We start from the raw sequence: 23555 nt of genomic DNA on the forward strand, positions 1-23555 counted from the left end.
AACAAGTCCCTTAGCTTTCTAAGACTATTCAGTTGTTTTCTATTGCCCTTAAGGAAAAAAAATTGAGGTCTTTAATATAGTCATCACATGCCCTACATAACTTTCTTTTTACCTTCTTCTCCAGCCTGGTCTTGTACAGCTTTCCTCTTTGGTCCCTATACTCCATTCACAATAAATAATAAATAAATACCATTGCTGTTGAGTCAATTCTGCAATTTTGACTCATAGTGATCCTATAGGACAGAGTGGAACTACCCCGTAGCGTTTCCAAGGAGCGGCTGGTGGATTCTAACTGCCAAGTGCTTAATCTCTTCGCCTCCAGGACTCCGTATGCACAAGGGCCTTTCTCAAAACTTACTAGTCAGCATTTAAGCAAATCTGGAATTCACATACTATTCGATGCCACAATTTCTGTCTTAGTCATATATAACCCAGTACCCACCCAGTGCCATCAAGTCAATTCCGACTCATAGCGTCTCATACATCCAAAAAAAAAAAAAAAAAAAAATCCTCACGTTGGACCATGTGAAAGGCAAAGTTCTAATATGATCCCCAAAGGTTTCTTCCCCACCCCACATACATGCCTACATAATTCTCAGAGTGTGAACTGAATGGGTTTCACTCACTTGATTAAATTATGCTGTATAGCTCAACTGACCTTAAAATAAAAAGATAATATATGTATACCTACTTTAACCACCTGAACACTTTAAAAGAGGAGATTTTTCTTCTGATGATCAAAGAAGAGAAGTCAGGGAGACTCATTTTGGCTGGTCTGGAAGAAAGCTGACATCAATTTGTCAATTGCTTACGGAGTAGGGTAGGTAGCCTCTAAGAGCAGAGCGTAGGCAGAAGTGGCTGGCATCCGTGAAATCTGGTATTTCAGCCCTACAACTACAAGGAAATAAATTCTGCCAATAATCAGTGAGGTCGAAAGAGGATCCCCAGTTCCAGATGAGAACTGCAGTCCTGACTGACATCTTTATTTTAGCTGTGAGAGAGCCTAAGTTGAGAATCCAGTCTTACAGTGCTCAGGTTGTCAGCCTATAGATACTATGAGAGAATAAGCTTGTGTTGTTGTAAATCACTATGCTTTTGGCAATTTGTTGCACACCACAGAAATTTAAGGAGATGAGTCAGGAAATTCAGCATAGCGTTAAAGAAAATCAAGATGTATAGAACTGGGGAAAGGAAAAGAAAAAATACAGAGGATACACACTATTGAGTCCAATCTAGAAATTAGGAGTATCAGACTACAATTTCACAAAGCAACATGGGACATAAAATTAAGTGCTGAGTGAAAAAAAAAAAAGAAAAAAAAATGATACATGGGTTTATGCAATATAACTGAACATCACTTATGTGACTTGAAATATATGTTTATGAAATATCAATGCACACTTTAAAATTTGTAAAGAAAAGGGAGAACAGTAAACTTATTAGAATGTCTGCATATAAAGAGGAGTTTTGGAGTGGGGAATAAAAATAAAAGAGAATAAATAAATAAGACAGTATACTTATGAAAATCAGTGATAACTGTGTGCCGTAACTGAAAAGGTCATGACTAACTCAATCTCCTATACCTCAACTGGGTGAAGGGAAGCAGCAAAAACCGGAAGTCCTACCAATTCTTTCTTTCCTCAGGCTTTTTACTTAACACCCATACAGTTCATCTCAAAAACTCCTACTTGCTCTAAAGGATCAACTGAAAAGTCACTTTCTCATAGATTTTTTCTCTTATGTTCTATTTGAAATTGCATTCCTCTCTGCAAATTGCATTCTATAGCACATTGTACTTTAAAAAAAATATATAACAGAATTTGTAATAGATTATTTTTCAATGGGATCATTTGTTTTATGTCTTCAGTAGTCTTAGTTTAGTTTCTCTAGGAGAGCAAAACCAATGAATTGTACATAGAGAGAGAGAGACAGAGAGAGAGAAAGAAACAGAAAGAGATTTATTTCAAGGGATTGATTAACACAATTGTACTCTGGCAGGTCCAAAATCTGTAGGTCAGACAGCAGGCTAGACACTTCTGTGGGCTTAAGTCCCAGGGTGTGTAGGTTAGGGTATGAAAAGTATGCAGGGTCAAAAGAAACACAGCTCTGCCAGAATATACATTTATATTCTGGAGGCAGACCACATCCCCAAGGAAACTCCCCTTTCAACTGATTGGTGATCATATTAGATCACACCACGGAAAGGGATTACATTCATTGCATTGCATTGCGTTGTATTGCACTGGAATGCATTACATTACATTGTATTGCATTACGTTACATTACATTGAAAACCCTATAGGGCGTTTTCACTCTGTATGTGTGGGGTCGCCATGAGTTGAAATCAACTTGACAGCAACTAACAACAGCATTCCACTCCACCCCACTCCATTCATTCCATTCCATTCCATTCCAAAATAGCAACCTGTCCAGTGTCTGGCCAAAACCCTGGGAATCATTGCTTAGCCAAACTGACATAAAATTAACCATCACATAATAACTTTCATGAGTGAGGGACTGTATTTCTTTTGCTATCCACTGAACTTTATCTGCCTATCATCCAACCCAGTGCCGTCGAGTCATAGAGCCTCTATAATATTTTTCACATGGATAAGTGACTCAAGAAATGAATTACTATAGACTGGAATAAATCAAAAAGTTCCTACCTCTTTTTAGGAGGGATCATTTCCTGAGGTATGTCTCAAAAAAAATGATGATATGGAAATGACTTTCATATTCCTCCTGCTCTCTGTATTCTTTTGCCTAGGGAAGAAACTTCCTCTGAATGACCAATCAGAGTTTTCAATCTGCAGGTCTAAAGCTATATTTGATGAGGACAAGTAAACCACTAACATCCACATGGAGTTTTTTTTTTTTTTTTTTGGTTCCTGATCTTTTCCCTATGATGGCAATGATTTGGGAATTAAAACAGACTCATTGAGGTAACTGCATTAAAAATTAAATATTTATTCTTGTGAAAATGTTTTTCTGAATCTGTTCCTTTCCCTCTTATTTTCCATTTCTTTGCACCTAACACATCTTCTCCCTGCCTGGGTAGTTTCCTCTTAAGTATATATATTCTTTCATTCTGGATTTTACAAAAGAGTTCTGACCACCCTAGAAAATGCATTCCCTCTAGAAATGATGCTTAAATAAAATAATAATAATAAAGGATCTCTACCACATGTGGATGTTTCTATTTAAAAGCTCTGATACATTCTATGTTGGAGAAAATCATTTATGCCATTGATCAGTTCATTATTTATTATGTCAGAAATATTTTCAGTATGTCCTTATTCCTTACTGTCCCATTTATAATTGTGCAGATGTGTCTCTTTTTTTCATAAAACCAGTTAAATAATGGTTCAGATAAAACAAAATAAAAGAGACAAAATTTTAGTTGCAACCTGGCTCAAAAAAAAAAAAAAAAAATTATCTCCTAACCAGGAACTTGGGGTACAAAGGTACAAATAAATGTTTATCTAAGAATAATAAAAAGGAATTTCTAAGAGAATTACTATTTTTCCCCAAAAAGTTAATAAGTAGAAATAGGATTAATTTTATGACAAATTAATATACCTTCCCTCATTAAGTGTTAGGAAATGAGGAATTTCCTTTTGGAAGATATTTCTCTTTTTTTTTTGGTTAGCAAAGCATAGAAAGCAACACAAGAAAATGAAAGCATTCTCAAAATAAAGCAAATGTCATCCTTCTAGGGCACTTTATTAGAATCTATGTTTTTATTATATTATGAACTGATTTCAAAATGTTTATAAGTACACACTAACAAAGATATAGATACATATTTTAAAAAATTGAAACCCTAATGAGGAAGGGCACTAAATATTACTAAGCAGCTACTCTACTAAGAGCTGTGTTGTGTTTTAATTAATCTTCCCAACAACCTTCCCCCAAATAAACATCCTCACCCTACTGTCTTTTTTTCTTTTCTTTCTGAAGCTCACAGAGTTTAAGCCCCTTGTACATGGTTGATAACGGGTAAACCTAGAACCCAAATTCAGGTCTTACATCAGATTATCTATGGACATCTATCCACTCCCAGTGGAGGTCTACATTGTCTTAGTGCCCCTACTTTCTCAGATCATGACTCTTTTTACTTATTTATTGTACTTTAGATGAAAGGTTACAGAGCAAACGAGCTTCTCATTAAACGAATAGTATACATATTATCTTGTGACATTGGTTACCAACCTCAAGACATGTCAGCACTCTCCCTTCTAGACCTACGGCCCCCCAATCACCAGCTTTCTTGTCCCCTTCTGCCTTCTAGTCCTTGTCCCTGGGCTGGTGTACACCTTTAGTCTTGTTTTGTTTTATGGGCCTGTCTAATCTTTGGCTGAAGGGTGAACCTCAGGAATGACTTCATTATTGAGCTAAAAAGGTGTCAAGGGCCATATTTTTAGGGTTGTTCCAGTCTCTATCATGCCAGTAAGTCTGGTACTTTTTTGTGAGTTAGAAATTTGTTCTACATTTTTCTCTAGCTCTGTCCGGGACCCTCTATTGTAATCCCTGGTAGAGCTGTCAGTGGTGGTAGCCAGGCCTCAACTAGTTGTGTTGGATTCAGACTGGTAGAGGCTGTGGTAGTTTTGGCCCATTAGTCCTATGGACTAATCTTTCCCTTGTGTCTTTGTTTTTCTTCATTCTCCCTCACTCCTGATGAGGTGAGACCAGTGGAGTATCTTAGATGGCTGCTTACAAGCTTTTAAGACCCCAGACGCTACTCACCAAAGTAGGACGTAGAACATTTTCTTTATAAACTATGTTATGACAGTTGAGCTAGATGTTACCTGAGAACATGGTCCCCACAACCCTAAGCCCAGTAATTTGGTCTCTCAGGGAGTTTGGATGTATCTGTGGAACTTCCATGACCTTGCCTTGGACAAATTGTGCTGGCTTCCCCAGTATGCCATACTGTCTTACCCTTCACCAAAGTCCCCATTTATTTATTGTCTATTTAGTGCTTTTCCATCCCCACCCCTCCGCTCCCTTGTAACAGAGATTGTTTCTTTTTGTGTGTAAACCTTTTCATGAGTTTTTGTAGTGGTGGTCTCATACCATATTTGTCCTTTTGTGATCGACTTATTCCACTCAGTATAATGCCTTGCAGATTCATCCATGTTGGGAGATGTTTCACAGATTCATCATTGATCTTTATCATTGCGTAGTACACCATTGTGTGTATGTACCATAGTTTGTTTATCCATTCATCTGTTGATGAGCAACTAGGTTGTTTCCATCTTTTTGCTATTGTGTACAACGCTGCAGTGAACACGGGTAGCATATGTCTATTCATGCCATAACTCTTATTTCTCTAGGATGTATTCCTAGGATTGCTGGATCATATGGTATTTCTATTTCTAGCTTTCTAAGGAAGCACCATATAATTTTCCAAATAGTGGTACCATTTAGCATTCCCACCAGCAGTGCATAAGAGTTCCAATCTCCCCACAGATTCTCCAACATTTGTTATTTATTTATTTATTTGCCAGTAATGGGTGGGATGAGATCATATCTCACTGTGGTTTTGATTTACATTTCTTTAATGGCTAGCGATTGAGAGCATTTCCTCATTTGTCTGTTAGCTGCTTGAATGTCTTCTTTGGTGAAGTATCCATTCATTTCCTTTGCCCACCTTTTAATTGGATTATTTGTCTTTTTGTTGTAGAGGTGTTGGATTTTCTGGTAGATTTTAGAGATTAGACCTTTGTCACATTTGTTATAGTCAAAGTTTCTTTTTTCCAATCTGTGGGTTCTCCTTTTACTCTTTTGTTGAAGTCTTTTGATGAGCATAAGTGTTTAATTTTTAGAAGATCCCAGTTATCTAGCTTATATTCAGAATCCTCACCCTATATTGACAATGAGGAAAATGAGACTTAAAATATTTGATTTCTTCAAGTTAAATGGAGCTAAGAAGTTTTAAGACACCAGTGTGACCCAGAAGTATGTGTTTTCCTCCTCTTTGCCTGCATTCCTTCAGCAGATGTTTATGGAATATCCGCCGTGTTCATTGTACTGTTCTGGTCACCAGAGTGGGGTGACCAGCTTTATAAATACATCTTCTCTCTCTCTAAATTTAAGAAAGTGAGGTAATTCTCCTTTATAAATTATACTAAAAAAAAAGATGTTGCCTTCTAGTTGATTTCAACTCATGGTAGGTCCATAGGGTTTTCAAGGCTGTGTCCTCTTGGAAGCAGATTCTCAGGCCTTTCTCTGAGGTGCCTCTGGGTTGGTTCGAACCGCAAACCTTTCTGTTAGTAGTCAAGCACTTAACTATTTGCGCCACCCAGGGTCTCCTTTATTAACTGTCAGGCTCCCCAAATTCAATTCCCTCTCATGGGCAAATATGGCCTCCATGTAGTCAGACATATTAAACCTAGTGCCGTCAAGTCGATTCCGACTCATAGCGACTCTATAGGACAGAGAAGAACTGCCCCATAGAGTTTCCAAGGAGCACCTGGAGGATTCCAACTGCCGACACTTTAGTTAGCAGCCATAGCACTTAACCACTATGCCACCAGGGTTTCCAGTCAGACATATTAGGTGCATAATATTAGTTTTTCTTTTACCATGTACATGTGTTTATACTTTTAAATATAAATCAGAAAATTGCTATTAAAACACTAAACTCTCCCACATTTGTTGAACAGCTGTGGATCATTAAATACCTCTCAAATTTTATGTCTGTGGATAGCCACATATCATATAACAAGCGTTCTCTGTGGCTGGAAATGTTAAAATACGGTTCATATGCACCTGGGTAAGGGGTTTGGGTTTGAAGCTACAGATTGATAAGATTTTCATTCTTATCCAAATTGCTTTGAAGTTTTAAATGACATAGAAAATAAGAAGGACCATTTCACCTTAGTTGTTGTTGTTGTCGTCGTCAGTCAATTCCAATTCACGGTAACTCTATTTTGCAGGTGAGAACTGCTCCTTAGGGTTTTCAAGACTGTGAACTTTTAGAAGCAGATAGCCAGACCGGTTCGCCAAAGCTCCTCTGGATGAGTTTGAACTGCCAATCTTTCGGCAAGTAGTCCAGCACCTAACTATTATGCAACCCAGGGACTGCAATAAATTGAATCCTGATATTTCCTGTTTCCTCAACTCAGCTGGCATGCTAGGTGAATGCTGAGATTAGGGAGGTCAGGTAACTTTAAGTGCATCATATCATTCTCTGGTTAATGATGGTCTATAAGGGTTTTCACAGTGGTTCAGGACACACCCGCACGCAAGCCGTCCAGACTGGGACACGGGATGATGGGGAGTATCAGCTTAGACTGGTGATTATGTGGGAAATGGAAGTGAATGCTGATAAAGAGGCTACATCACACACTAAGGTGCAGACATTTACTGAAAAAGCCCTGTGTGCTTGACCAGCTATAAATTACTGATAATCCTCCTGAGTTGTTTCTTAAGGCCTCACCAGGTGCAGTGTACGTGCAGTAAAGATCAACATGGCTTATGAATGACCTTCCACATGAGACAAACACGCAGGGACCCCTCGCTGGGGCTCGAACCAAGATCCAGTGACATCACGCATGCACAACATCCCAGAATAAGTTCTGTTCAACATTCCGGCAGCCTTTGTGACAGACTCCATCTTTGTTCCAGCAGTCTCTGCAAGGAAGTCCATCTTGAATTCTAACTGCGTGTGCATTTGATTTTCATAATCCCTCTCTTCTTCTGGAAATCTCCACCCATCTAAGGAATAAAGATAATGCCTTTTTCCCGCATAAAAACTTTTATAAGCCCTAGGGAATCCTTTGTCCAGTGAGAGACTGGAGGCTAGCGTTGGTGGGACCTCCTCTCTCTCTCTCTCTCTCCCTAGCGAGGCTTTTATTCTCTTTCTGTCACTAATAAACCTTTATTCGTGTGGAACCTCTGAGCCTCTCCTGCTCGTTCTTGGTCAGAGGAAGGTAAGAACCTAGGCAGGGCTTAGTCCCAAGCTGGAAAGCCTTGCCCTATAACAGTTGCTCTCATCGTCCCACTTTCTCCCATAGTATCTCAGGGATCTGCTCTAGACTCAGTGTGGCTGAAAATAAAACTTTTAAAATGAAGTCTAACTTGCTGGTCTGACAGAAACTGGAGAAACTCTGAGAATATGGCCCTCAGAAACCCTTTCAGCTCAGTAATGTGGTCACTCCTGAGGTTCACCCCTCAGCCAAAGATTGAACAGGCCCATGGGGGAAAAAAAAAAAGACTAAAGGGGTGTACCAGCCCTGGGGCAGGGACTGGAAGACAGGAGGGAACAGGAAAGCTGGTAATAGGGAACGGAGGTTTGAGAAGAGAGAGTGTTGACATGTTATGGAGTTGGTAACCAATGCCATAGAACAATGTGTGTACTAAGTGTTTGATAAGAAACTAGTTTGTTCTGTAAACCTTCATCTAAAGTACGATTAAAAAAAAAGATGAAGTCTAAGCTGAAGAACAGATATGAGCAGGAGCAGGGTGAGGGATGGGGGTGTTTCCTGCAACACTGATGAGACAGTTTTACCGTTGCTTTTGGTTTGGATCGTTAAAGGCATGAGAGCTGTGTGTCAAACTGTTTATAAAGCCTTTAGGATGCTTTATGACCCTGTCTCCACATCTGGTGTCATCAATACTCTTCCTCAAGGGAAAACCCCCCACGTCTTTGTTGTTCTCCTAGTATAACAGGGGGAAGGACAGTGAAAAAGCTCCACTGCAAAGTACCCCTTTGGAATAAAAATAACAAGGCGATGTCAGAAAAGAAAGAAACAGAACCAACCTGCAAAACCATACCTTTTAGGCTACTGAACCTAGGGGATTCAAGCGATAAGGGAGGAATTCCCCAACCACAGCTCAGAGCTCTCCCAATCATGGGACGGAAGTGTGGGCAGGGGTTCAATAACCTAAATAACTTTAAAGAGGTCCCCACTGAGTCAGAATCGACTTGAGGGCAACGGTTTTTTTTTTTTTTTGGTTAGCGATCAGAGTAATACCCAGCTCAAAGTGGAAGTTCACTACAGAAAAAACAAAAAGTTTAAAGAGCCTTATGAGACTTTTTGCTGAGTGGCCTTCAGGAGACCTAGAGGCACCCCTCTGGAATGTTAAAGAACAGAAGGGACCACCTCCGTGTTACCTGCCAACGTGGCAGTGACCTTTGCTGCTTGCACGTGGTGTGGTGGAGGTGTGGCTCCAAAAACAACAGGGGGCCCTGCAAACTTCTTCCCAGGCCTTCTGACTTTTAGAAAAAAAAAATGGGATTACAGATTGAGCCTGGGTCCCTGTCACGGTGGGGTGGGGTGAGGGGGAGGAGGGAGGGCCTTTGACAGAATTTTAAAATTTAATGAGGAAAATATTCAGCAGGAAAAAAAAAATTATATGTCTTGAGTTTTTTAAATACCGGTCCACAGGCGAGTATGATTTCTGTAACACCTAGTTAACACAATCTACTCAACCATGATTGAAAGAAAAAGAGCAAATTCAGACAACTGTTATTACTTCCCAAATTATGTTTTGGTTCACTGGCTTATTTCAGTGTCAGTAAGTTAGCTGTAAAAAACGATATTGCAACTAAAGACAAGCCACTTATTTTTCCAGACAGAAAATAATTACATACATTTTGCATGGCTCAAAAGTGTTTGTTTTTCTGCATCATTATTTTGATTCAGAATTTCCCTTAACTTAGTAAAATGCCACACCTAATAAATCTGTAGCTACATAACAGAACAATATAATCATGCCAAAATAATTTAAAATTGAGAAATAAAATGGATCTCCCAATTACTATGGCAACCATTTTCATAACATTAAAAATTTCAACCACATTTCAAAAACCAAGCTTTAGGACCTACCAAACATCTCTAATCCTGTAGGAACTAATTAGAATGCATGTGAAATCTACCAGACAAACTAATTATAAAAGGCAAGGGATGAATTTACAAATGCAAGGCTTGACCTGATCTTAAGTAACTAATTAAGCCCATAGTAATTAAGCTTAATATGTAAGACTGTGTTCCTTCAATTTATAACTAGCCAGAAGCTCATACATAAACATTGAAGCTGTACAGTGTATTTAGTTTTATTAAAAAAAAAAAAATCCTTGCCCGCGTGTTGATTGAGTTCTTGCTAATTTTTTTGGTTATTTATTTAATATTTTGTTATTTTCAAAGCATCTGAGACACTGTCATATGTATACATATGCATGTAATTATAATATTTATCTGTACAAAAATTAGCTTCAGACATGCCTAAAGCAAGTCTTCCTATAAATCTCTGAGTTTTCCGGAATTTATCGATGATATTATTAAACATATTTTAAAGATAACTTCACCCACATTCCTCTTGTGTTTCTATTTCAATTGACCTAAAAGTTTGGTTCCATAGGTATATAAGCACACATTCATAACAGCAATAATTACTTCACAGCTCTTAGTATGTTTCTTGTACAAACATCTAATAACCACCACTGATAAAATGCATTCCAAGAGCAAAAAAAAAAAAAGAATTGTAGTGACAATAAAAAAGGAGAAAGTAAGAAAATATTGAAGAAAAGAAGCAATAGAAAAAAGAGGGAAGAATAAAAGGATGAGAGAGAAGAGAAAAGAGAAGATGGAGAAAGAGTAAAAACCAAATAAAATAATGAAATATCAGCCACGAATGCCCTGGCTAATAGTAATACTAGTTATTAATAATAATAATAAATTTGTTTATTTAGAATCTGATTGTATTTGAATGATTAAATGGTCCTGCGCATTAATTCATTTAATTCAAATTCATGAAATATGTCATGTTTTATCAGTATGATTTCCTAGTGGATTGAATTTTGTAGGTTGGATTTATTTATTTTAAATAGTTAATGTATCTTATTGCCTTTATTACTTTTTTTTATCAGTATTGCACTTCTAGATCATCCATCTCAATGCACCTCCTTTAACAAGATGGTGAAGATTTTAAATTTCACTGGTGCAGTGAAATACCATCAGTGCTGCGCCCATGTCCTTCAGGGTTCATTTTACTGTTTCTGGGGGCTCTCTTCTGTGTGGTTTTGTTTCAAGACCCTCATTTAGGGTCCTCTTAAAAAATTTTTTTTTTTTTTTTTTTTTAGGAAAACTGTCCTTGGGCTACTGGAGTTGAGTGCCTGGAGGTTAATTTTCCCAGGGGCGGCTCTTAACCAAGGACTGACTGGTATAGGAATAAAAATGGCCAGCTCTGTTGTATCAGGGTGGAACAAACTTTGAAGCATGACTTATACACCTGAGTTCCCCTGAAGGATCAGATTTGAAGCCCCCTATGTTCTTTTTTAATAAAAAAAAAAAAAAAAAAAAAAATTTTTTTTTTTTATGTTCTTACCCTTGTTTTGCTTCTTCCACTTCCTAGTCCTTCTTTCCTCATACCATTACTCCTCTCCCTTGGGAACACTTCCTTCAGTAATCAACTGCACAGGAACTCTAAAGAGGATCTGAGACAACTGTAAAACAAGTAAATGATTGAGCAATAGACTTTTAGATTTTGCGTGCGTGTGTGTATGTGTGTGCGTGTGTGTAAACCAAAATTTTATAGATTGTATCACTGAACAGGAAGTACTGAAAATAAACTCATGTAAAGGCCAAAATTGATTGACCCTCCTTGGTCCCTTTCCCCTTCTCTTTGGGTTGTTTGGGGCTGAGTGTGTGAGGTTTTGTTTGTTCAGTGGCTCAGAGGTAGAGAGGGGTTGCTGATTTTAATTATTATAAAATAAAAACCAAAAAAATCCAGCAACATCACACTTGGAATTTGAGAGTAATGAAGGAAATTTGTGGAAATTTTATCTGTTATGTGGCATAGATAAAACTACCATTATAAAAATAACTTATTTTAACAAGAATTTTGTGTATACACACACATATAGATTAGATCAGATTTAATAGGAATACCTGGACCCTTGTTACTATCCAAGGTGTTATAATTTGTACACATAGCTTCACTGTACATATTTTGATAGAAAACAATGAAAGTGAACTGTCCAGTGCACAGAGATATAAGCACTGAAAAGTTCTGTCTTAATTTCTAGTTTGAAAATGTTTATGAATTATTTTTATCAAGTTTGCATTAAAAAATATTATTGACATTTACATTGGGCACAGCCCATAAACAAAATTATTTGTGCATACATAGTACTCTGTACTAGGGAACATGAAGTCATGTAGTTCAGACTAATTACTTTTTAGCCAAGAATGGTAAGGAACAGGTTGTCAATTTTTACTAGACTTTTAAAAAGAATGATTGAGTGAGCAAAATTATTTACCCTTTTGCTATGGATTGAGTTGTGCTTCCCCAAGGATATGTTGAAGCTCTAACCTCTGTACCTGTAAACGTGACCTTGTTTGGGGAAACAGGAACTTTCTTTGAAGATAATATGAGTTAAGAAGGTCACCCCAGGCTAGAGTCAGCCCTAATCAAGGCTGGATTAAGTCACCTGAGGGCCCTAAACACTGACCATTGTGGTGCCCCTTCCTCTGCTTACTCACACATTGGAACGAGATATGTGATTTATACATATACATGTATGTATGTGTGTGTTTATGTGTGTTAGTTATCCATGACGTAACTTCTTTTTAAATGTGACTATAATATTGGTGGTTGAACTCAAAAGTAGTATACGCCATTTTATGGGAATGAGATGAATTGGCTTATAAAATTTTTAGTTGATGTGGGGTACTAAGATTTTTACTACATACCACATTTTCTATAAAAAGAATATTCCACAAAATCTACAACAAAGAAAATGAGTCAGTGAACTTAGTTGTTTCAACAATCAATGTAAAATTCTTTTGATCCCCCACTGTGAAAAATTGCCTTTCACCAGTTTTGCTTTAAAAGGCTCATATTTCAATTTTGATGCTTGTTTTGAAATAAATGCTATAATTATAGTTGAACAAATGAAAAGACATTGTAAAAGAAAACTCAATGATCAGAAAGCAAACATTACAACAAATTCCTATGTTTTGTTTTTAGGTGGATCTTTCTTCTCTAACATGCTATAATTAAAAACATTTCTATTCTTTGCTCTTACAAATTCTTCATTGATTTTATCACAATTAAGCTGCTGAAAAATATCTACTCCATACATATTAAGGATAATGAATCAAGTCTTCTTGAATCATTATTGTTCACTGAGGGTTTTTGAGTCTCTCTAGGGATGAAAATGAGCATTCTGTTGTACAGTTTGTGATCATTCAAATTAGCGAAATGCATAAGTTCAACATTGGGAAATAAGCATTGTGTTTTATCTTCTTTTTGGAATCATACATGCTTACATGAGTGAAAAAAAACTATCACCTTTCCCCATAAATGTATTTAAGTCATCAGGATAAAAAAAAAAAAAAATTCTGGGATGCTTTCATGCATTCTCCATCAGCTAGCTCCCCATTTTTTTAAGAAGGAAAATGTATTTGAAAGAACTTCATACATTTTTGCCTTTCTTTTCATGCAAGATTCAAATGTATCAATGATGGTGTAGTACATGACATTGATCTCTGGCACTCAGTGATACTTCTGGAGCACTTCTGTCATTTACTTGTTTCTTTTTAACGTGTCTGCGATGGCGAACTGCTTGATAATCAGTATTTGGCAGTATTTGGTTGTGTTTTCAAATTTTTCAAAATCTTCTCTTAAATTATGTAAAAATCTTGTTAATGGCTGGTAGAGATCTGTGCATGGCTTTAAATTTACTGCCGAATCTTGGAGACCTTGGCTTGTCTGATGAAAATGCTGCAATATATTATCCCATATAACCAATGCAAATACATACTCTAGTGTTTGCATTTTGTTGGCAATGTATTCAGCTTCTCTTTCGGTATCTCCTCTTTGTGCCTGGTCTTTAGCAATATTTTCTAAGGCACCTAGTATCTGAGTATACGATCCCAAGTTGGTACTCGTTGCTACAGTATGTACTTCCCAATGTGTGTTAGAAAGACATTTTAATACTCAGTCATTGCCTAACTATGTTTTAAGAACCGCCCATCTGTAAGCAGAGGTGGCAAAAGATGTGCAGAGTAACTGAATAGTAGAAAAAAAGTCAACTGCTTCTGGACAAAAATCTACTTTGCTACTCCCTACAAGATCAAGTGAATGGGCAGCATATGATAAGAAAATGGTATATTCATTACATTCTAAAATTTTCTGCTGTGTGCCTTTATAACACCCTGACATATTGGCAGCATTGTCATAGAACTGGTCTCTGCACTTAGAAAAATAAATTTTACAAACTTTACATAAATAATGAAGTACTTGATCTGCTGTTTCTTCACTGGTCCAACTTTTTAAGCTTATAAATGTGATAAATAACCGGACAGGTTTTCCATCTGTTGTAGATGAGTATCTTCAAACAAATTTTAGCTAATCTGTATGAGAAAGATTAGGTCTGAAATCTAGAGATAAACCGAAGTTTTGAACTATACTTATTTCACTGAAAATAGTTGAGTGAACTTTATTCCTTATTCAGATTTTTAATTCTTCATATGTTGTTTTTGACATATAGGATGTGTTACCACATTTTGAGATGTGAAATGCTAAAAATGCATCAAACTGAGCAATGAATTCAAGTAAACCCTCAAAATTTCCATTTTGTGAGGACCCGAACACTTCATTGAATCCCTGAAATGTTATAGTCCACGTTTGGCTATTGTTAAATGACAGTAGTGATGCGTTGAAAAATGTCTTTCCAATCGGATGTTCTTCATTAATTTGTGTATCCAGTTCATGAGTGAAGCCCAAATCATGTCCTCAGCTTAAATATGACAACATACAATCTCTATGAACCAAATTATTTATCAATCATATTCGATTTGTACCAATCACTAAATCCACCTGTAGCAAATCAAGAATTAAATGATTTAAGACTGAACGTTTTTCAAACAAAACAATGTACAAAGCCAACTGGTGGAAAATGTAGTAGCCACTCCCTCTTATAATTTTCACCATTAGCTTTGCACCCTAGAAATATATTCTGGCTACAGAAACTTGTTTGTCTACCATCCAAAAATTTTCAACACGAATTTTCAAATTGTCCACCATGATGTTGACAATCATTTGGCCCTCTCGCAATCCAAAAATGTACATCATTAGAAGGAAAAATATTCCACAAAAGGGAAACTGTATTTCTGTTATTTATGGGGTCTGCAGATGTGACAATTTCAGATTCTAAAATAGTTTTACTTTATACACCATTATTAATTTTTTCAATACAGCAAGAAACGGATGCAGAATATGGAAAATATTTGGTTATATTCCTATTGCTATTAGCAATTTCAGGGCTAGCAGTAATGGTACAAAGATTTGCACCCATTAAATTTGAGCATTCAATGGAAGACATCTCTTCTGACTCATTACATTTTAAAAAGGAAGTTAAATTTTGGAACTGTCTTTAGGGATTCACAAATCCTTTTCTTTTTCTGCAAGTTTTAGTGTTTGCATTTCACAACTTTCGTTTTTGCCCTTTCATTTTATCTGGATATAAAATTATGTCACTTTTTAAACTTGGTTTACTAGAGCAAGTAAATTTGAACAATTGAAAACAAAATTTATAAAACAAGTAAAATCTATAAAATAAAGTTTACATTCAAATATGGATGTTAACACAAAAATTTATATTTGAAAATTAGTAAGAAAAAAATTATTTGGAACAGGAAACTTTTTTCTTCACATCTAAGATAGTCAAAAGAAAAAGCACTTACAAGGCAGCCAGAAATAATTTCATTTGTGGTACAGCGTTTGTTGGAGGGCGCCTTGCAGATCTCCATGAGTGTTTTCTGTCTTGAAATAATTCTTAAAAAGTTATGCTCTCATTTTCTGTCCTTTGGTGCTGTGTCTTCATACTGCTGACACCCTATTGGGGTAAGAGAGATCACAAAGAGCACAATACAAATACAGGGGTACGCTCAATCTGAAGATGCATTTTGGTTCATAAGACCAGATATATCATGAGTCACATGACTATAGTGTTGCTGGCTCATTCTTATGTGGTGGATGAGAGAGAATTGAATCTAAAGTTATACACAATGGGCCTGAAATGAAAAGGAAAATATAATTGTTATCATATATACAATTTATTGGACATTATCAGGTTGACTTATTGCCCTGCCTTTTCCCTTCCACTGCAGTGCCCCCTTTTCCTTATGTTCTGTTTGGCATTTATAGGTCTTTGCTTTGCACAACTGGTGCCCTTGTTTGTTTGATACCCTAAACACGTGCTTACCTTGCTTATTGAGTAATCCATCCCTGGTCTTAATCCTATGTGACAGGAATCTTATAAAGAAAACAGACTTGAAGATAGAGTCACAAAAGTGGAAGGTGGCATGTGAAGATACATCTAGAAGCAGCCAGGGAAGGAACACCAAGGGTTGCTGACAGTACTAGAAGTTAGGAGAGAGACATGGGGCAGTTCAACCATCAGAGCCCTCAGAAGAAATCGACACTCCCTTATTTGGACTTTTAGCCTCCAGAGCTGTGAGACAGTAGCATTTTGTTCTTTAAAGCTTCCTACGTTGCAGTATTTTGTTACGGCAGCCCTGGAAAACTAAGGGGAGTCCCTGTGTGGTACAAATGGTTAAGTGGTTGACTATCAGCCAAAAAGTTGGTAATTTGAACCCACTCAGAGGCACTGGAAGACAGCCTGGTAATCTACTTCCAACAGGTCAAAGTCTTGAAACTATGGGATAGCTCTACTGTGCATACACGCTGTCACCATGAGTAGGAATTGACTCAACTCAACGGCAACTAACATCAGCAAACAAAGCCATTTAAATAACAAAGTATTTCACAGTAAAGCCGGCTTCATACACTTCTGGATCTAGAGCTCAATGTGTATTATCAGGACAGCAGTATTCCTTTACATCTCTTAACCTGCTTGTGGCAGCTCATTTCCCATGCCTTTGACCTAATTCTCAGATGGGTTGTTTCTACTCAGCATTACAAATGGTCATAGGCAATACCAATCTTTTATTCTAACATGTAAGCAACCGTTTGTGTGACTCTTTCCTACTAGCTCAACATAAAACCGAGGTATGATTTTACTTGCCCAAGAGATCCCATAGACATCCCATCAAGGGAGCTATGAATCTCTCTCTTTGTCTCTCTGATGGGCCTGTCTGGGTATTTTCTCTATTCATAGATCCAGGATGATAGATCCAGATTAAGTAATAATAGCCAGAACCACATACATTAAGAGTTGGAGAAGCAGTTATCAGAAGAAGTGGAAACAAATGTCACACAGATAAGAGCAAAAATTGTCCACCACAATATCACACCTAGCATATCAACCGGTTAAAGTCTCAACTTCAAATTCCCACAGAGAGAGTGTTCTCATGTATCCAAAAAAAATTGACTGAAAGCCAAATAGAAATCACAAAGTAGAAACCCAGGGGATGGAAGAAAATGGTCAATCTGTATTGACTTTCGCAAAGTTGGTTTGTTCAATCTTATTGACCAACTGTGTAATTGAGTGAATTTCACAAGACTGAAGCACAGTATTGTTTTATGTTCACTTTATTATAAACTTCTAAAATGGCACTCCTTATCAATTCTCTTAATCTTTCATTTTACTTTTATCTTATGTACATTATTGTTGATTGTAAATTATATATTTGCAAATTTATAGCATTTATAGTAGATCATGAGCTATTGTTCCACATGATTTCATTGTTTTATTAATAGATGCATTTATCTATTTACCTATACATATTTATTAACTGCTTAATAGGTATTAGGAACAATTTTTAAATTAGGGCATGCAAAAGTCATTAGCTCTCATTTCTGTCTTCAAGGTTCTCAGAATTCAGTTAACAATACATACATGTAAAAAATCTGAACAAGGACCACATTCCACCATTTTCATCTTTTTATTAATTCCTCTATAGCACACAATATCTGGCACATAGTAAATGCTCGAAATGATTGATTTAAATAAATATGATAACAAAATACATTATATTAGCTGTTGTTCTCGTTAGGTGCTGTCAAGTCAGTTCCAACACATAGTGACCCTATATACAACAGAACAAAACACTGCCTGGTCCTGCGTCATCCTTACAATTCTTGTTATGCTTGAGCTCATTGTTGCAGCCACTGTGTCAATTCACTTCGTTGAGGGTCTTCCTCTTTTCCACTGACCCTGTACTCTGCCAAGCATCATGTCCTTCTCCAGGGACTGATCCCTCCTGACAACATGTCCAAAGTATGTAAGATGCAGTCTTGCCATCCTTGCTTCTAAGGAATATTCTGGTTGTACTTCTTCTAAGACAGATTTATTCATTCTTTTGGCAGTCCATGGTATAGTCAATATTCTTTGCCAATGCCACAATTCAAAGGGGTCAATTCTTCTTTGGTCTTCCTTATTCATTGTCCAGCTTTCACATGCATATGATGCTATTGAAAATACCATGGCTTGGGTCAGGCACACCTTAGTCTTCAAGGTGACATCTTTGCTCTTCAACACTTTAAAGAGGTCCTTTGCAGCAGATTTACCCAATGCAATGCATCTCTTGATTTGTTGACTGCTGCTTCCATGGGTCTTGATTGTGGATCCAGGTAAAATGAAATCCTTGACAACTTCAATCTTTTCTCCATTTATCATGATGTTGCTCATTGGTCCAGTTGTGAGCATTTTTGTTTTCTTTATGTTGACGTGCAATCCATATAGAAGGCTGTGGTCTTTGATCTTCATTAGTAAATGCTTCAAGTCCTTTTCACTTTCAGCAAGCAGGGTTGTGTCATCTGCGTGATGCAGGTTGTTAAATAGTCTTCCTCCAATCCAGGTTCCCCATTCTTCTTCATATAGTTCAGCTTCTCATATTATTTGCTCAGCCTGCAGACCGAATAGGCATGGTGAAAGGATACAACCCTGAGGCACAACTTTCCTGACTTTAAACCAATCAGTATTCTCTTGTTCTGTCTGAACAACTGCCTCTTGATCTATGTAAAGGTTCCTCATGAGCACAATTAAGTGTTCTGGAATTCCCATTAGTAGCTGGTATCAAATATATATATAAATACCAAATACATGTATAATATATATATGCCATTGAAAGTATACAGAAAATATTTAAAATGTATTTTTACAAATTATTCTTTTTTTCTCAAGCTAATAGGTAAGACTTAACACCCATTTATAGAAATAATTTAAAACAAGAATTAGTCATAACTATTTTTTATGTTGTAGAAGGAATTTCATGGGGAGACTTGGGTAGCAATTATTTCTTCAAAAGTTTGTGTTAATTTGAATTGAAAAAATCATTTTCCAGGAAAACATATTCTACTAGCATATAAGCCAAAATCAAACCCACTGTCATCAAGTTGATTCAGACTCATAGTGGCCCTATAGGTCAGAGTAGAACTGCCCCATCTGTTTTCCAAGGCTGTAATCTTTAAGGAAGCAGACTGCCACATCTTTCTCCCACTGCAAGGCTAGTGGGTTCGAACTGTTGATCTTCTGATTAGCAGCTGAGTATTTAACCATTACACCACCAGGACTCCCTTAGTAGCATATAAGGATATTAAAATCATTTTATTATTTTTCCTTAAAGGTTATTATTGAGACATATGCTTATAGAGAGTATCAATAAAACCTTTCCCTTCAGAAGAGGAAAAGCAGGAATATCTGGAACCTCACCTTCCTGTGGTCAAGCTCTTTGGTGAAAATAGGTTTGCGGAGCTCTTCTTACAGTATCATCAGCTTTGGGGCTCAATGTCCTGTACTGGGGCTCTGGGAGGGTCAGCAGTGTGGTGCAGAAACTGAAAAGAAGGATAGTAGGTGATAAGTTTTCAGAATCCAGTTAAACTATTTGAATATAGTAAATTCCAAAGGCCTCTGAATATGATTAAGCTTATTTTAACTAGCATGAATTAGAAAACATATCATGGAATATTTTGCAGCCAAGTCATGGCCAGCCAACATACTTGTAGAGCAAATGCATCTAAAATTGCTAATGATGAACCCTAACAAGTATATGGACTTGAGGAATGTAATAAAGGAAAAACTATCATACATTATAATAAGTATATGTTACTCTTTTCTTCATTACTACACTTTTTTCCCATTACTGTCAAGTCAATTCTAACTCGTAGCAACCCTATAGGACAGAGTAGAATTGCCTTATAAGGTTTCCAAGGAGCGGCTGATGGATTCATACTGCTAACTTTTTGGTTAGCAGCCCAGCTTTTAATCACTGTGCCACCAGGGCTCCTACTCTACTTTTAGATTTAGAAAAAAAGAAAAAGTTTGTACAATTCTGTTGGAGTCAACTAGGGCCTTGGATCAACCAAAACAAAAATAAAATCCATTGCCGTCAAGTCAATTCTGACACTATCGGACAGAGTAGAATTGCCCCGTAGAGTTTCCAAGGAGCGCCTGGCAGATTCAAACTGCTAACTTTTTGGTTAGCAGCATAGCACTTAACCACTATGCCACCAGGGTTTCCTTGGATCAACCATAAGACAGGGAACTAAGGCCCTGAGATTAGAGGGTGTCTGCTTGAGAAATAGCAAAGAGACTGGTGTGGTTAGGGGGAAAGCAAGTAAAACAGAAATAGACTGTATTATAAGTGAGGTAATAGGGGGTTAAGTGTGGAACCTAGAGACTTAGTAAGACAAGGAACAGAAGGGCCCCCAAATCTGCAAACAAAGTAACAAGAAATGGGCCAGGGCATAGAAACAAAGCCATTCCCCAGAACAATGGGGCAGGGTATCTAAAAATAGCCCACAAACTTCTTTAAAGTTGCCTTTCAGAAGCAGCTGGAGAAGACCAGGCCCAGGGACATTTGCAGAACATCCTCCTGTGACCGCTGTGTGACCTTCCACCAGAGGCAGTTAGGGGCTACAGCCCGAGCCGGGGAATCAAACCCTGGGAGCAAGTGGCTGTGCAGGCATGACACCCCATAATAAGTCCCACTAGAAATCCCAGAGGCCTCCAAGACAGGAGCCATCTTGGAAAGCTGCTGCGTCCTTAGTTAACATATCCCTGCTTGTGCCTATGAATAAACATGAATCTTTTCCAGCCCAAGAACTTTTAAAAACTCTGGCCTGTCTTTTGTCCTGTGAGATGATGGTAAGCATTGCCCTAGGCCCTCCTCATCTCCGCTTGCAGGCCTCTTCAATAAAGCTTTGTTCATGTACGTGCCTTACCTGGACCAGGGAGAGGCAAGAACCTTTTTCCGGTAACAACCACTGTTACTAAAATAGAAATACACTGTGCGGCTCAAGTAAATGTTTATTATTGGTCAACGGAGGTAAGATAAGGCACCACGGCGAACTACCGAAAAGGAACACAGGAGATTGATTTTAATTATCTTTCAATTTTTTTTGAGATCTAGAATGAAAATCAAGGCTTTTTTCTCCTTCGTGTTTTGTCTGGCGTTATAAGAAATAAAAATTAATATGAAAAGATTAACAATATGCAGCTGCGAGGCAGAAAATAAAGTTGAAAAATAGACAAAAACTTACTTATTTAACTACAGAAGCATAGATAAATAGGTAGGTAGGTACTTATTTTCACAGGCATAAATCCTCATTTTGAATGTTATTTGCATTGATTAATTATGCTTTAGTTGCTTCACGTAGTCATTTTTCAGTCATTCATTCAGGATCTGCTATTGTGGAAATTGCTCTGAGTCACACTAAAGCTCAAAACTGAAAGACTCTCTGTGAAACACCGTGTATATGAAATTGAAAGGGTTTCACTGTAGTCCATCTCTTTCATGTTATGGGAGAATTGCTTGCCACATTTCCACAGCCTTTTCAGATGCTAAAACCCCCAATCACTTTTTAAGACATATTTAGGCTTATTTTAAGGAACCCTGGTGTCGCAGAAACCCTGGTGGCATAGTGGTAAAGTGCTACGGCTGCTAACCAAAGGGTCGGCAGTTCGAATCAGCTAGGTGCTCCTTGGAAACTCTATGGGGCAGTTCTACTCTGTCCTATAGGGTCGCTATGAGTTGGAATCGACTACGGCACTGGGTTTGGGTTTTGGTTTCTGGAGTGGCAGTGGTTAAGCACTCACCTGCTGACTGGAAGGTCAATGTTTCAAACCCAGTGGTCACTGTGGGAGAAAAATGTGGCAGCCTGCTTCCTTAAAGATGTATAGACTTGAAAACCCTGTGGGGCATTCTACCCAGTACTATAAGGTCACTATGAGTCAGGGTCTATGGCAATGGATTTGGATTCTATGTTTGTTTTGAGAAGTTGAAATGAACATGGTTTCCATATAGTTTACAGGGTTTAGCTGGTCTAGAGACATTTGCTGAAAGGGCTCTGTGTGCTGTACAGGCAGGTGTTCACAGAGATTATAACCCAGTCAGAAATAAGAGCATTAGTTTTAGTCTAACTTGAATGAGGGTCTGCTGGCACCAGTTCAGCAGCCATGCCACTCTTGGACCCTGGGACCAGGAGCCTTTCAGTGCTGGCTCCCTCTACTTCAAGGGCCATCCCTGACCTGTTCCTCTTCACCGTGCCCTGATTCACTCCCCTTCCAAATAACTCTTATCCCATGGAGGTAGGAACATGGATTGCTTTTCTTCCACTCTTCAAAACCTGCTGTTATGGTATCTCCTATGTATTCTGCTTTCTTTGGTACCTTCTTTTATTATTATTATTATTTTTTGTTTGTTTTCAGGCAAATTAAAAAAGTAGCTTATACAATTTCTGTTTTGTTTTCAAAATCCTATTACTGAAGTTTTTTTTTTAAAGTAATAAAACCCTGAGTATTTATCATTTCTTTCACTTTGACTTTCTGCTAAAATAATTCTCTTTCACTAGGAGGTGATGTATGAGGTAGCTGCATCTGAGCAAGTACACTGGCAATAACTCACTTTGGAGGCATTCGGGATATGTGTGGAGTGGTTTGATCGCCAAAGGGACTTCTGTTGACATTTACTGGATGAGGGTAAGGAGTTCTAAAAGATCTGCAGAGTTAAGAAAAAATTTTTCCTACCAGAATAACAATAACACTCCTGTCAGGATGTGTTGAAAGGGAAGGGCTGCTTATAGGAATTGTGGTAAAGAAAAACACAATGGTGAATATTTATATTTCCCAACATAACATAATAATTTTAGCACAATATGGAAAGCTATAAAGATCATTGGAGATAAAATAATTTGGAGAGATGAAGCGAGATAGAATTCACCTACTTCATTTAGCAGAGTAATAGAATAGCTCATGGAAAGTATAAAATTTAGAACTGTTGTTAGTGAATAGAGAGAATCTTTCTTTACTATTCCTAACTATGTCAAGCATGAAAAACAGTAAACATGTTTTGTAAACAAAAACCTTGCATGGTGCTGATGGTAGGGGCTCTGCGCTTATTATTTTTAATAATAATCGACAGCTGTGGGTTTGGCTTTTTTATTAGCAATTTCTTGAAGAAAGATCTGCAGATCTATTTCCTAAAAATCAGCCATATAAATAATATTAATCATAAGTCCTGGTAAGTACCACATATACAGATGATCTTTGTCTGAACTTATAAGGTAAGGCTTTGAAATATATGTAGTATAATATTTTCGGGAGCTATCCGTCTTTGTCATCAGCCATTTAGTTTACT

This window comes from Loxodonta africana, chromosome 20 (genome assembly GCF_030014295.1).
Source record: "Loxodonta africana isolate mLoxAfr1 chromosome 20, mLoxAfr1.hap2, whole genome shotgun sequence".
Lineage (NCBI taxonomy): Eukaryota > Metazoa > Chordata > Mammalia > Proboscidea > Elephantidae > Loxodonta > Loxodonta africana.